Source organism: Lactuca serriola, chromosome 6 (genome assembly GCF_051521515.1).
Source record: "Lactuca serriola cultivar US96UC23 chromosome 6, Lser_US96UC23_V15, whole genome shotgun sequence".
NCBI lineage: Eukaryota > Viridiplantae > Streptophyta > Magnoliopsida > Asterales > Asteraceae > Lactuca > Lactuca serriola.
The window spans coordinates 20990932-21006392 of record NC_136413.1 but is presented as its reverse complement, the minus strand read 5'-3'; the positions used below and the strand labels follow the sequence as shown (position 1 = coordinate 21006392).

The window sequence follows — 15461 nt, the reverse complement described above, 5'->3', positions numbered from 1 at the left end:
GATGTGCAAGAAGAAATTAGCCGAAGTCAGAAAGAAAGAAATTTATGTGCCCAACAGAATTGATTGGGGTTGGGTGCAAAGTGTGTGTTATGAAGAGGAGTTGGCTCCCTATCTTTTAAAGGAGTTTACTTACGAGGGAGAGACGATGGTTTGCGATGGGTGGAGCCGGATCTTTCGTATTCAAGAGCCGGTGTATCGGGAGCTTTGCCTGGAATTTTTCTCCACAGTATCTTTTCGTGGGGGAGATGACTGCTATCACCCAACAAGTGTCAGTTTCTGTCTTGGGGGCGAGTTCCATCAGTGCTCCGTGGTTGATCTGGCTTGTCGGATGGGTATTTATGACCGGTCATTGGTCTCGACCGCCATTTTCCGCGCATTTATGGAACTCTCTCACAAAGTGTTCCCCGATGGAGTGACGAGCATGGGTTGGTGGAATACGATTGCCAACAAAGTGTACATTCCGAATTCAGCCCAGGAGGGAAGCATTCGGTCGCCTACACACCGCCTTATTCATCGCCTTATTTCCACCACCATTAACCAAAGAAAGGATGATGACAAGGTCTCTAACCTTGATGTCTTTTACTTATGGAGCATTATCACACCCGACACTTTCTGCAATATTCCTTGGTGTTTAGCTTCATATTTGGCGGAGGGTGCGGTCAAAGACCGAAACACATCGAAGATTAATGGTGGAATGTTTGTTACACGGCTCGCCAATTCGTTTGGGTTGATGACCCGTGGCGCGTGGAATTTGATGATTATTATTCCTACCCCTCCATTCAATCCCAATCTTTTTAGGAGGGCTAGGATCATTGAGGACTATGGTGGAGGTCATTATGCTATCCCGCATGATGATCCTATTGTTGGTCCCGAGGCGCCGGGAAGGAGGGTCCGATCGAGGCGTGAGCGTGATGTAGAGGAGGAACCGCCGGTGATTCCGGTAGACAGTGATGAAGTACCAATGGATTGGTACAATGTTGAGATGAGGCGGTTACAAGATCAAATGGCGCGGGGTATAAACTTTAGCAATCAATCCCACATTCAACTTTTTGACCACTTCAACATTCCGCATATCGATGGTGGTAACTTCCCGTATATTCCATCGTGGGATGAAGTGATCAATGCAAGAAGGAGTGGCGCGAGTGGAAGTGGAGCGGCGCAGGAACATGACGATGAGGATGAGGATTAGTTCTTTGTGTTTTTATTAAACAATTTTTATTTTTATTTTTGTTTTTGTTCTTATTTGGTGTGTTTTGGAATTTGTTAAGACTTTTACTGTTATGCTTAATGTTTGATTGCCTTGATGATTTTCAGAATTGGATTAGGAGTGCTTGCATAGAAGGGTTTAGAGTCGTAGAGTTAAGAGAGTTATAAAAAGTGAAAGAGAGAGTCAAGAAAGGGAAGCGTTAGAGTCAATGTGTCGAGTCCAGTCCTAAGGGACATGAGCGAGTGAGTCTAGGAGTGAGGAGAAATTTTGAAGATTTATTAGAGGCTGGAACCAATGCAGAATATCATTTTTTTCGTCCAGCTGTCTACTCGTCGAGTGCACTAAACTGACTCGACGAGTCTCCTTGTATTCTCACATATTCGAAACTGTCCGCGCTTATACTCGACGAGTCGCATATATGACTCGACGAGTCTTTCATTTTTATACTAAAAGGACTGCTGATTTGATGCTGCTAAGTGTGCTACTTGATCACTTATTCTTCCATATCGATTCTTGAAGATCTTACACTGTTTTCCCTGCATATTTGGAGCTGCCACATGAGATTTTGACACCCAAGTCATGGATGAGTCGTTCCCATGGCTGAAGTCAATTGAAGATGGAGCTAAAGAGAAGAGTATCAACCTATTGACTGCTACCCCAGGGGAGTTTGTTCCAATTCTCTCTATATTTGCATTTTTATTTTTGCATAATATGCAATGAGGGCATTGCATAAAATAAATGTGGGGTAGGGGGTTGGTCACATATTAGAAAATTTAGAATCTTAATTTAGGCTAATTTTAAAAATTTTTGCATACCAAAAATATTACTTAGGACTTAATTTAGAAAATTTTGGTAAAAGCAAATTAGGATTCCATGTTAGAATTGTGTTGAAGATTGCATGAAAACCCAAATGTTTAGTTGAGCCTATACATGTTCTAGTGCATTTGTGGCTTCCTTATTCCAGTGAAATCATGGGACAAAAACACGACCCTGCTCAGCCTGAGGGATGCAATATGTTTAGCAGCCTAAAACTGAAATGTATCCAGGAAAATTATTATCGTTAGCCAATAAAGGTTGAAGTTGAGCGCCCCTGCTTAAGCATGTAGGGTTTTGAGTGAAAAAAGTGAGGTACATGTAGAAAAAAAAGAGAATTGCAAGAAAAGTTGAAGAATTTTGGAGCAAATAAAGTGAAGATCAAAAGATCAAAATTCCAAGAAATTCAAAAAGTTGAAGATACCAAAAATCAAACAATAAAGGCGGTGAATTCAAAGAGATCAAAGACAAATTATCAAAGAAGTGAAGAATTCCAAAAAGATCTCCATAGTGGTATCGAAAAAGTTGTAATTCTAGATTATGTATGCTTGGGTTGCTCAACTAAAAATACCTTGAGGGTAAGAGGTTTTATGCGGATGGATTCGGAGGGTTGCATAAAATGAGCATAGTTCGGGGTGAGTGGGCGAATGTTTATGAGGATTGTGAGTATTTGGAGTATGGGGGTACTTAGGACAATTTTAGACACAAATGCATGTGTTGCGGTCTTGGCATAATGGCTGGGTTAGATTGGAATTGTCATATGCGATTCTAATATGTTTAAAATTCAGTTTTGCTTGGGGGTAAGCAAAAGTCAAGTGTGGGGTATTTTGATATGTGCATATTTAGTTCATATTAAGTATAGATTTTTATTCATTTATTAGCTAAATTATTGCATTTTATGGACAAAAGGTACTTAAAAGTGGTTGAATTATATTTTCAGTCCAAAAATGAAGCTCGGAAGCAAAAGGAAGCAGGAGAAGCGGTTGAGAGCTCGAGAATGGAACAATGAAGAAAAATACTAAAAATAACACCTACTCGGCGAGTAGGGTCGACTACTCGGCGAGTCCAAGCGAAGATTCGAGAAGATAAAGACTCGGGATACCAGAGACTTATCACAATACGGGGATTGAGAGATGGACTCGACGAGTCGGCACCTGACTCGACGAGTCGATTCGTATATATAAAGATAACTCCTCAGAACGATGGGGGGCGGGGGGAATTCTGGAACGATTCAGAAGAGTTCAGCTATGATTAAGAAGTCAGAAAAACCCTAGAAGACAAAGTTATAAGTTAGAATTCAATTCCGAAGGAAGAATTGAGGCAAATTTCATCACTCTACTTAATCTTTTGTTTTGTCATTATGGTTAAACAATTAGACTCTGTTTGATTGCTGTTATTTACTTCAATTATGAGCTAAAACCTTTAGACTTCTGTTTGGGGATACAAAATTGATACTATGGTTTGATTATTGGTAGGATTAATTCTAATTTGGTGATTTTTGTTATTTTAGCTTGCTAAAGAACCTTGTGTGTGAATAATAATTAATTTTCTGTTAATAGGAAGATAATTGATTGGCATGAACATCTATTGATTATCAACCTCGTATGCTATGTGACCACTTTATCATATGTCTAGGATTAATGAACATGAAACTAGAGTTAATAAGAAAATTGAGTAAATTCATGTGCAAGCTTGTGTGATGACCATCAACAAGAATTTAATTAAAAGATTAAATTAGTTAACTATTGCAAGTCTAAATTAACTCGAATAATTAATCTAGTGAACTTAATTAAATTAGACAACTGGCTACTGTTTAAGTTAGTTTATTTGCTAAGGATTAGTGTAGTGAATGCAAATCTAGTCACTTGAATCGGTAACCAACAAAAGAATTAATCCATTATACCATTACCTTGAAATCAACCATAGGATAAATTGAGTTGAACTAAACAGAAGTTCCTTCCCATTATTGATCTAGTTAATTCTTTGTTTTTCTAAGTTTTAGATTAAGCAATAGTTAGCAAGTTTTCTAGTCTTGTAAAACTAGGGAAAACCCCCTATTTATTAATTAATTTAGATAGAATTAGTTTTTAGTTTTAATTTTCCATTCCCTGTGTTCGATACCCTACTTATTTAACTATACCACAATTGATAGGTTCACTGCCTTTGTGTGTTATTTTATAATTGAATGTAGGTTTAAAACTAAGTGAGTTTGCACACATCAACACCTTTATGCCATGAGGACACTCCAAGGTTCTAGATCTTAAGGTATATCAACTTGGGACGTCCAAGTCCCAAGGATCAAGCTTCTTGGATCCAAAACTCCATAAAAATGACCACAAGGAGATCTAAGAAACTACAAGTCAAGTATGAAGCTTGATTACCAGAAAGTGAAGAGAAAATGATGTTGTTGCTGGATCTACAATCTTCTCTTGAAGTCCTCCTTCTTCCTCTTCTTCACACAAGCTTCAAATTACACAAGACTACTTAAAAATGGCTCTCAAACACTCACAAGGATTAAGGTGGCGAGTTAGGGTTTTCTGGTCGTTGAGGGAGTGATAAGGGAGGCCAAAAGGGTGTTATGTTCCTTTAAAGAGGGGAACAAACCCTTAAAATTAGAGTTTCCATCAGACAGCTCCTACTCGCTGAGTCGGTCTTCCGACTGGTCGAGTAGGTCACTTAGTTCCCCGACCCAGAATCAATCCTACTCAACGAGTTGAGCCTCCATCTCGTCGAGTCCAAGGGTAAAATATAAATTTTGGCTTGAATTTAAATGCGTACCTGAGACCGGGTGTTACAGATTTGTACCTCAACAACTAGTACTGGTAGTAAATGTGTTATGATAGTTGGTGATGGTACTTTATATTATGATCCCTGACAGGTCTCTCTATGATCGCTCGGTGTATATAAGTCATGTGGAATTTGGGTTGTTGAAACCATCGACTGAGTGACTTTGCCCTAACTCCACCACAAGACAAGGAATAGGATTTAAGGCGGGATTACTCACTCTAAGTCTGTAATATTTTAATTATAAGTAACCCTGATGTATACACCAAGTCATCGCAGCTCCTATATAAGTGTTTTGATTTGATTGAACGAGAGAGTATTTTAACTACTTTTTGAAAGGCGGTAATCTTAGAAAACATACCACATATCATACAAACATACGGTACATAACTATTCTTGTTTTTGAAACATTCCAAAAGTCCTAATAAGGTTCCTTGTTGCTTCTGCTGATTCGGTTGTCACACTCCTCCTTCTCCTCCGTTATTCCTCTTGGTTGGACAGTCCCTCTTGAAATGTCTCGTTTCACCGCATAGGTGGCATACTGGACTTACACTGGTATTGGTGATGGAAGTGATGTGATGGGCCTGAGTCCTGCAGAAGCGGGCAGTATGCCCATTCCTGTTGCAATTCTTACAGTGCAACCCCCGACAAACCCCATTATGATGGTAGTTACACTTGTTACACTTTGGAAGTGTAATATATTGTTTCGCCGGTGCTTGAGTGACAGATGTTGTGGCTAATGTCGAGGCATGTGTCGTGACTGTTGTTGTAGTTGTAGGGGTAGCCACATACTGTTGTGTTTTAGTGAGTTTTTGAGATAGGTTGCGCTTCTTTTTGTCCCAAAACTTTCATTTCTTGCTCTTAGGTTTGTGGTCTGAGGCGTCTTCGTTGGTAGACACCTGTTGGTTTTCTTCATTGTTACTACGGTTAGTATTGTCGACACCGCCTTCGCCTCCGCATTGAGTTGTTAGCATTGAGTTGTGCCATGAAGGCTGTCACGATTGCCGTGACCGCAACTTGAAAAGTAGCAGAGTCTATTTGTAGGATTGGTGTCTTGCTTGTTGGCTGGTTACTTCCTTATGAAGACATAATCCTGTCATATGGCGAGAAACGATCTCATGAGTAGTGATGGTCATTATTAGTTATATTCTTACATTTTATATACATTATCTATAAATTTCACACTTAGCTGTACTATTCTCAATGTTTCCTACTAAACATTTATGAGATGGAGTTGTGGTAGTGGATAGGATTAGGTTTGTACGAGCGTTAAGTTTTATCCATCCTAGGATTATCCTTGCCCAAACACTCTTAGCTGGGGAGTTCTGATGGGGTTTAGTGCATTAGTGTTGGTATGATCGCACCCTATAGGTCTACGAAGAAGGAACCTTTCAATCATAATGTTTAAAATATGAGATGATAGCGAGTCTTCAGAAATGGCTATACGTCGTGAGTTATCTAACTAAGTTTATCTTGGTTCTAAGTGTATCGTGTTCCAATTTTTATGGTATACTGAAAACAATTCATAATGAGAGTTTATATATAATAAACTTATGAATTTTTAGTAGTACTATTCCACATGGAATCGTGTAATTTAATAGACCTTCGAATCTAATGGGTCTGCCCTAAGCCCATTTCATTAATATGATTCTAGTATATATATATTTTTTATAGAAAATTTTGACCTTGATGTAGGTCTACATCACATCATTGCAAGGAAAAGTTCGGACCGCAAATAAATCCCTCGAGTAGTGTAATCACTAAATCGGAGGGTTGAGCCTACACATAGAGAAGAGTATGACCAACGCATACTAATAAATGTACTCTACAAGGTCTTGTGAGTAACATGAACTCTATTCACGACGATCCGTCCCCGGTGGTGCTTGAGACGAAGTCGATGTGCTCTGTAGTTCTGCCAACCTACGCTCGACTGCAACCACTCTCTCTTCGAGTTCTGGGTGTCTATTCGGATACTCTTTTGCCTCCGCCCAAGTGGCGATAAGGTCCTTAAGAAGTTGGTCCCTAAAATAGTGGTCTCTTTCCAAGTCTCGGGTACGTGAAATGGTAGCATCTGTAGCAGCACGCAGTTCCCGAACCCGATTTGCAGTCTCCCTGATTTGATCCCCGATGTTCGTAATCAGCTGGGTCATCATCGGGAGGGCTCTGTCAGCTGGTCCCCCATGTTTGAACTCATAGTAACCTCTTTGGTCTCCAAATGGCGATCGCTGTAGCTGATGGCAACTCCACCCCTCGATCAATGTTGCCCAACGGGGCACAGGTCCGATGTAGTCGAAACGGTTCTCGAGAACCCTAGCTATGTATGGAGAGTTGACGACCTCTGGCTCCACTTCCGACTCCTCCTTGTCTTCATCTCCACCCATTATCTTCTCCGGGATCTTCCTCGAACACCTCCTCGGGATCCTCTTCCGGTTCTTTTCCTAATCATCCACTATTTCCCCGGTTCGAAAAGTAGGGGTCACCTGGTAAGTAGAATCTTGTCATGATGTCCATGAGAGAATGGGAGGGGTAAGAGGCATATAATAATCCTATTCCTAGAAATACTTATAGGGGTTTGATCCTCCTTAGCTACTTCTATAATGACATAGTGCATACCAGTTATATGTTTAACAAAATATATGATAGACCTTCGAATAAGTGATCATACTCTAAGACCACAACCAAACAAGGAACAAGAAGTAAATCAATGATCACCGGTTCTAAGTCTATGACATCTAAGTTATATATAAATTTAGCGTATCCACTTAGTGATTATAGACCTACTAGCAAGGATCTGTTTAGTTTTCACATAAGTTCTAGTACCACAAAATACTCCAATAGTATTTTAAATGTTATGTTTGGTTCTTAGTGATTTTCTTGTATGGGAAGTTTTTAGGCTTGTTGCTCACTACGAACATTCCCCGAAATACATTAGTCACACCTCGGATAAATATAGTTGATCAGGCTATGTTCATCCCAAGTCTGATTACATATACCAAGGTCTACTCGTAGTGTCCAACTCCTCATTTTACTTTTGTATCGTCCTAGACATGACACTATACTAGCATGTATGCATGTACTCATACTTTTTAGAAGAAACTATTTCATTTCTAAAAGTATAGTTATTTGAAAATGTTTAATCAGAGACTTTTAGTCCCAATGCATTTATAGTTTGTATATCTTATGTGGTTCGATATACTTATTTCACTATAAACAGTGCTCTGATACCAATCTGTCACGCCCCCAAACAAAGGATGGCGGAAATGCCCGGGGTGGCGGACTTCATGTATAGTATGATAACCACGAGTGTAATAGTGACCAAAGCAATTACAACCACCATAAATATAATCGAGGAAGTTACATCTTAGTATGAGTTTACATGTTTCAAAATCAATTACATTATGGTGACAAAATGAAATGTTTGACGTCTTAGCGTCCCATCCTCAAAAGCTGTTGATTTCCTGTTTCACTGATTTCCTGAGAATACAAGTAGTTTCGAAAAAGTGTCAACAATTAAGTTGGTGAGTTCATAATGTAGAGTTTGAAAACTTTTGTTTGTAAATGTAATGCATACTCAAGAAAAATCCAATATTTTCCTTATAAAATGTTATGTAGTCTTAAATCCCAAGTCCGAATGTATGTGTGTGTTTCGTATTTGTAACGTGTTTGTAATTGTAATGTATACTCAAGAAAAATCCAATATTTTCCTTATAAAATGTTATGTAGTCTTAAATCCCAAGACCGAATGTATGTGTGTGTTTCGTACTTCTAACGTGTTTGTAGTTTTAAAATAGATAAACTCCTTTTTAAAGTAGAAATTCTTGTAAAATATATGTGTCGTTATCTCCCTATGTGAGTCGCTATAACCATACTATGACAGAGTAGACCTGCTGCGACGTTCTTCAGGCGTCAGAACTGTTATGACATTTGTCACCCCCGACCGGTCGGTCGGGCTGTTGCAAGTAGCTTGGGAGTGGGTTGTCAATCCCAATATAGATCTATATACAATTATTACGCTCTCCCTACAAGAGACTCTGGTTATAACTAACAGGAATTTTAACCCGTACTCTAAGAGTACAATGAAGATATGTCTCACAATTTACGTGTGGCTTGACTGTAAAACCTTTTCTGTGGTGGAAGTAAATCCCCTTTTATGTAGTATGTTTGTAATGTAAAATCCATAAACTATACTTATTCACAGACTGATCCGAATTCGTTTCTATAATGATAGGCAGTTTTGTAAAAATCGCCATAAATTGTAAAAAAAATCGTATGGAGATGTGCAAGTAGTCATTAGAAAGGTATAAACCTGAAATACTTTCATTTTAAAAAGTTTTGAAAGATATGAAGTCTAAGATGGTCAAAACAGTCCGTGAATAGAACTCAACTTTTCTGTGAAAAGTTGAAGTATGAGTTTGAGTTATGTTAAGGTGATTTAACTTGTATTCCCCCCTAAAACTTGAAGAAAACATAAAAATGTAGGGGTATGAACTCAACTTGAGTGATCCCTTGGGATGTATGTTTAAGAGAAGGGGTTTCCCAGTCAAGAACACTTGGAGAAAGCTTGAGGATTTGAAGATCCTAAGGACAAATATGTCGATATTTGTGTAAGAAATCCATGATTCGAGTGAAGGTGTGTAGGATGTTCAAGTGTAAGATGAAGACACTTACCAAAAGTGGATGAAAAGCTTGAGATCAGCACTTGAAATCTCGAGTTTTGAGAGAGATGAAATGAGAGAGAAATGAGTTTGCTTTTTGGTGGAAGTGAATTAGATCTAAAGGATGCGAGGAGTATTGACTCTTTGAGTGCATGGGATTAAGGAAACTTGTTGAAGAGGGGTGAGGGTACAATGAATAGACTAGGGCTGATGGAAATAGTGACATAAACCATCAATAGTGATATGAAGGTTGTCAAAGATTGGGTGTGGTGTCATAACTTCTTGGAAAAGTCAACACTCATGGACAATATCTTGTACAAAAGATATTATCCATAGTTAAAGTTTTCCCCAAAATATGATTAAAATATGGATTTATGGGGTCTAATATGTTAAAATATAGGTTTGTGTGAAAATCCCCCGTCAAAATCATCAAAAATGGGCTAAAAACGCGAAAGTGGTCAAAAACCGGAAGTGAGGAGCGAAGCTCCGAGGGTTCGGTTCATGTTGTTGAGGACCGAAAGTTGGTGATCTTCGGACCAAAGGTTGCTTCAGGACCGAAGGTATGTTTGGTCTGAAATGGCTTGACCCGAACCGAGGCGAGATGGACCGAGAACAGATGAACCAAAAGCAGACTAGGACCGAAGTAGTGAGATCGAACTGAAGTGCAAGGAACCGAACCGAAGGCGGCTTCGGTCCTTAAGAGGGACTTCGGTCTTAAGAGTATTTTCAGTTCTAGTGGAGAGGTTTCAGTTCTATAAGAGGTTCGGTTCTAAGAGGGTTCGGCTCTAAGAGGTTCAGTTCTAAGAGGGTTCGGCCCTATATGGCTGATTTTCAAATAAACTTCTCGTTTCAAGTGATTTTTGACTAATTTAAGGGTCGGGATGCCCCGGGTGACTATAAAAAGTTAAAAGGTATTTTGAGAGAGATTTGGGAGAGACCATGCTTGTGACCTTTGTGAGTGCTTAGCTTTGCAACGCAAGGTTTGTAAACCCCATTAAGCCTCGTTATGAGTGTTATTCGCCCCCGGAGGGTATGTAGTAATGTTTTATCGAGTAGTTCCATCACTTACCCTGATTAGGGTTTAGATTTTCTGAACATGTGAAAACTCTAAATGATACTTTGCATTAAGATAGTGTGTTGTACAATAGTAAACATAATGTAAACCCTAGTATACAAGGGTTAATTGAGTTGACCGGTTTGAGTTGTTGACTTTATTTGACTTTGGCTTGACCAGAAAGTGACGGTTGTCACAATTTCCACATGACTTGTTTAGATTAGTCAGTGGTCGCTATCTATACTCTGGTATATGACTACATTGCAACATCGTAGGTCAAGGTTATGGCATCACCTAATCATCTCTTATCTTGCATCACCTATTCATCATCGTATATCTATCATCACCTAATTTTCATCACCTTCCTATCATCACCTAGCTCTCATCACCTGTCGCTACCCAATAAATATTTGTATGTATATAATACTTATATGATTAAATCTGCTAAACATCATCACATAATATCTTATCTAACACATAACGTAACGCCCATGTTTTGAGGCTAAGGATTGATACGATGATGTAATAGTTAGGGTCAACAAATGTAATTTATTTGGAAGTAATAAAGATGAATTACTTGAATATTATGAGGATTATGTGATTTTATGTGCATTATACGTATTTATAAGATATAATAAATTAAGAATGAAAATAAGCGTCAAAAATAAAATAATAGATAAACCTGATATCTATTAAGAAAGTTGTAGTGGTTGTGACAAGGATTCCGAAGATAAAAAGAACACAGAAATCCGAGCTATAATGAAGAACTTATGACATGTCGAAGTTTCGCGACAAAACCAGCACGACATTGTGTGACGTATAAAGTGAGTTTATGATAAAGTGATTTTTAGACTTAGCAATCACTACTAGAAAAACAGCCTTTTACGACGCTCATTGCGCGTCGTAAAAGGCTCAGACGACGCGCACATGCGCGTCAAGGAAGGCCCTGTCATAAAGAGAGACGACGCGCATTTACGATGCTCATTTACGACGCGCAATTACGACGCACGTTTACGACACGCAATGCGTATCAAGGAAGGCCCTTTCATAAAGGAAGACGACACGCATTTGCATGTCGTAACCTTATGACGTGCGTGTTAATGACACACAATGCGTATCAAGAAAGCCCCTGTCAAGAAAGGTCATGTCATAAATGAAGATGACACACATTTTTGCGTATCATAACTTAAATGTTTAAAAAATATATTATTTATAAATTTACTAATTTTCAAATTAAATAATAAATTAAAAATATCATAATACAAAATAAAATACCATAAATAACAAAGATAATTCATTTCACTAATATGTCAAATACAAATAATTATTCCAAAAGTGAGTAAATATTATAAAAAAAATGAACTCATTTATATACAATTGAACTTAAATTCACTTGTTCCATGTAAATGTTGACTCAAGTTTCCATTTTCAATGAACTCATACACCAAAAAAAACGGAGCCCTCCACACAATATCGTATTAAACGCACCTGCAAATATAAAGTCAAATGTTAAATAAATATGGCCAACTCAAAATCTTGATAAATATATTTATCAATTGAAATACCGCATACCAGGTTTAGATGATGAACATGTGTTAACAGATAAAATAATATAATTATGTCTAAAACTAATATTCTAAACCTCGCCTATGAGTTCTGCATAAATAAGTGGCAACAGTTATGGAAGAAGGCCCTTGATGAGATTTGGCTTGTTGTGGCCAACTATACTCAAAGCCAAAACAGCTGCACACCTAACATGCTGCCCATGTTTATCAAAATTTAACAGATCATGCTAATAACTCATACATATAGCATTATAAGGAAAAAAAGAGTAGGGTTTTCCCCATTCCGTTGAATTAGACAAAACAAAATGTTTTCTTTCCATTCCAATGGAATGAAGAATTCCATTCCTCCCCTGATTCCAACATATATAGAGATCCTTACCCTGATCAATTAATTTAATCAAATATGCATAAAAATACCAATCAACCCACCAACACTTTTGTTAAATCAACACTATTATTAAAAAACTATGACTCAAATTTTGTAAAGGAGCTATGTTTTAAATATTGAGCATGTGAAAGGAACCAACGCTTCATGTGATTTAAGTTTGAAGCAACTCCATTATTCTCTAATGAGGAAGCATCTAGTTCTTCTGTCACATCCATTTTATCACCCGAGATACTTGCTGCAAAAAATTGTACATTTTTTGTCATTTTTAAAACAAGATTCAAATAATTTTCTGTCATGTTTTCACAAACATCATTTATCTAGATAACACTTTATCAGTGTATCACTTAATGAGGAAAAAAAAGCAATTTGAGAAGGGAATAGCAATATACGAAAAGGAAAAAAAATAATAATAAGAATAAGTATAAGAAACCTGCTCTAGAAATGAAATGTGGAGGTAGCTCTCCTAATGCAATTCCAAGGCCCCAAAGAATAGCTTCTACTTGTACTTGAGGCAAAATGCTGCTAAGTGGAACCTGAACACCTTGAGAGGATAAAAAACAATGGAGGCCCAAACTCTGAACAATCCTTTTGAAGCCATGTAGGGCTTCTGTTTAACTTTATTGTATCATAAACAACACTTTTAAGATCCACCCGACCACACTGCATTGCTTTTATTGTGAAGAAAGCAATGTGGGGACCCAGATATAGAACAAAAGTGTGCAACCCAGACCCTGATCAATTAATTACAAATACAACTTAACAAAACTTCAAAAACTTTGGTTTCCAAAAAAGAACATAATAAATGAAAATGCAAGAATATAATTATCTAAAGGGAAAAATACAGAACAACACTTGTACTTTCACCATTTTATTGATTTAGCCACTGAAGAAGTATTATTTTTTATTAAATTAGATATTGAACTATTATAATAATAATAATAATAAATGATAATGGGGATAAAGTTGATTGAGCTCACCAAGACCAATGGAAGATGCAACACCAAGAGCTACCCACCATAGTCCAAACCTTGCATATTCAAGAAGCTCTTCAACATGCTACAAGAACACATGTATCACATATTCATCATTATATATTAATATGTAACATATAATCATGAAAACCAAGGAACTTACAACCTCATCGATAATTTGAAGGAACTTTGAGTACGATGAATCATAGGCAAAGAATTTGTTAACAAACAGAATACCTATTGAAGATCAATGTACAACTGATTTTGGGTTTTGATTTGATTTTATGCTTTTCTTGGAAAACAACTAATAAAGATCAATAAATAGAGACCAAAAAATGGTATTTACTCGGTTTTATGGATGATCTCGTGATCAATAGAAGCTTTCATTTGAGAGAACTCATATACATCATTATTTCAAATAAAACTGTAGAAATATGTAGTTGTAATGGCCTAATGTAAGTAATAGGCAATAAGAAGTACCTTTCCATGAGGACCATCCACAGACAGAAACAAGAGTCCAGCTGCAACTGTGAGTGTGACAAAAAGCATAAGCCAGACAACATGTGTTAGAAGGTATACCAGTGATCTTGTTATATACTGAAGAACAGCCACTATAAAAAGCTTCAATGTTTTGAAAGGTTGTGCTATTAATGTCATATTCTCATGTTCTTGTTTATCCTTCTCACGCAGTCCTACAATTACAAACAAGAAAACCGATTAGCCAAGGAAACAAGGCATCCACTCACCATTACAAAAATATAAACCCAAAATTGGAAAAAAAATCCAAATGGTAAAATGAGAACTTCCATAATTAAGGCTGTGTTTGTTACACAAGACAAAAAAGATTACAATTTTATCCAATTGACATCAGTCCACTCAATGCACACTAGATACAGAGCAATGCCATTGTGTTGTGTCATTTCTTATGTATATAGACATAGACTATAGAGAGATGATAAATTTTTTCATAAGAAAAGAGTGAGGTGATCTTATTAGATCAATTATACACACACACACACACACAGAGAGAGAGATACATGAATAAACACAACCATGGTTCCATTGTGTTAGTTTGATATTATTACATTGTCATATTAGTTTCATGTAAACTCGAGTAACCTAGAGCAAGTTATCCAACAAACTCATTTCACATCTTCAATGACATTTAATCAATATTGTTTCGATTTACCAAATTAAGTAGGTAAAACTTTCTTAGTCTGAAAAAAGAAACAATACAAAACCTCAACGGAAATAGAGTAAGTAAAGAAGACTAAAAAAAACCCTTGCGAAAGTGCAACAGACAAAAGATATGAATCAAATAAAATAAGCCAACAAGGCATGGAGAAAGGGATATAATATGTCCCATGATTTTATAAGGTTAAGAAAAGAGCAAGAATAGTAGCAAGAATCAGGTTGTCACAAAGTCAAATCAATTGACCAATGAAAAAGGATAATAGTTTAATCTATTAGACAACCAGATCAAAAAAGTTGTGGATCTGGACGGATTGAGCTACCCTAGTTATGTCCATGGATTACAGCCAACAACATCAAATGTTAGAGGATTTGATTTAAACAATCCCGGCATCTCAAAAATCAAAAGAGGTACCTGAGATCGGCATCTCGAAAGCCTGAGAAGACAACAAGATTTACGAGTGCGATTGAAGTTATTCTGCACTCACATGCTAAAACGAAAATACATCTTTTGAATCAGTTTAAATTCTCGATAAAATCTCAAATCAGTGACAATCGGGATGAATACAAGTCCTAGAAAATCTGATAAACTCACTATTCAAACGGAGCAGGCTAAGATCAGTAACAACGCAAAAGCAGATCTTTGTTGTTGTTACGGGAAGAGGACTCCAGGAAGATATGAGATTCGCAGCATTCACTGATTGTGCGCTGTCTCTCTATGGATATGATTTGTGCTCGCTGTTGCTTGCTTTTCTTGGTCTCGAGTTAGATGTTAAATCAAACAATCCAGCCAACATTGGGACAAAAAATAAAAAGTGTAGAAAATCTTACAT

At 37.3% G+C, this 15461-nt stretch overlaps 1 pseudogene; it reads right to left on the bottom strand.

Moving 5' to 3' along the window:
• Window positions 1-12543: 12543 nt before the first annotated feature.
• LOC145059556 (vacuole membrane protein KMS1-like) lies at window positions 12544-15056 on the bottom strand (annotated as a pseudogene).
• Window positions 15057-15461: the final 405 nt, after the last annotated feature.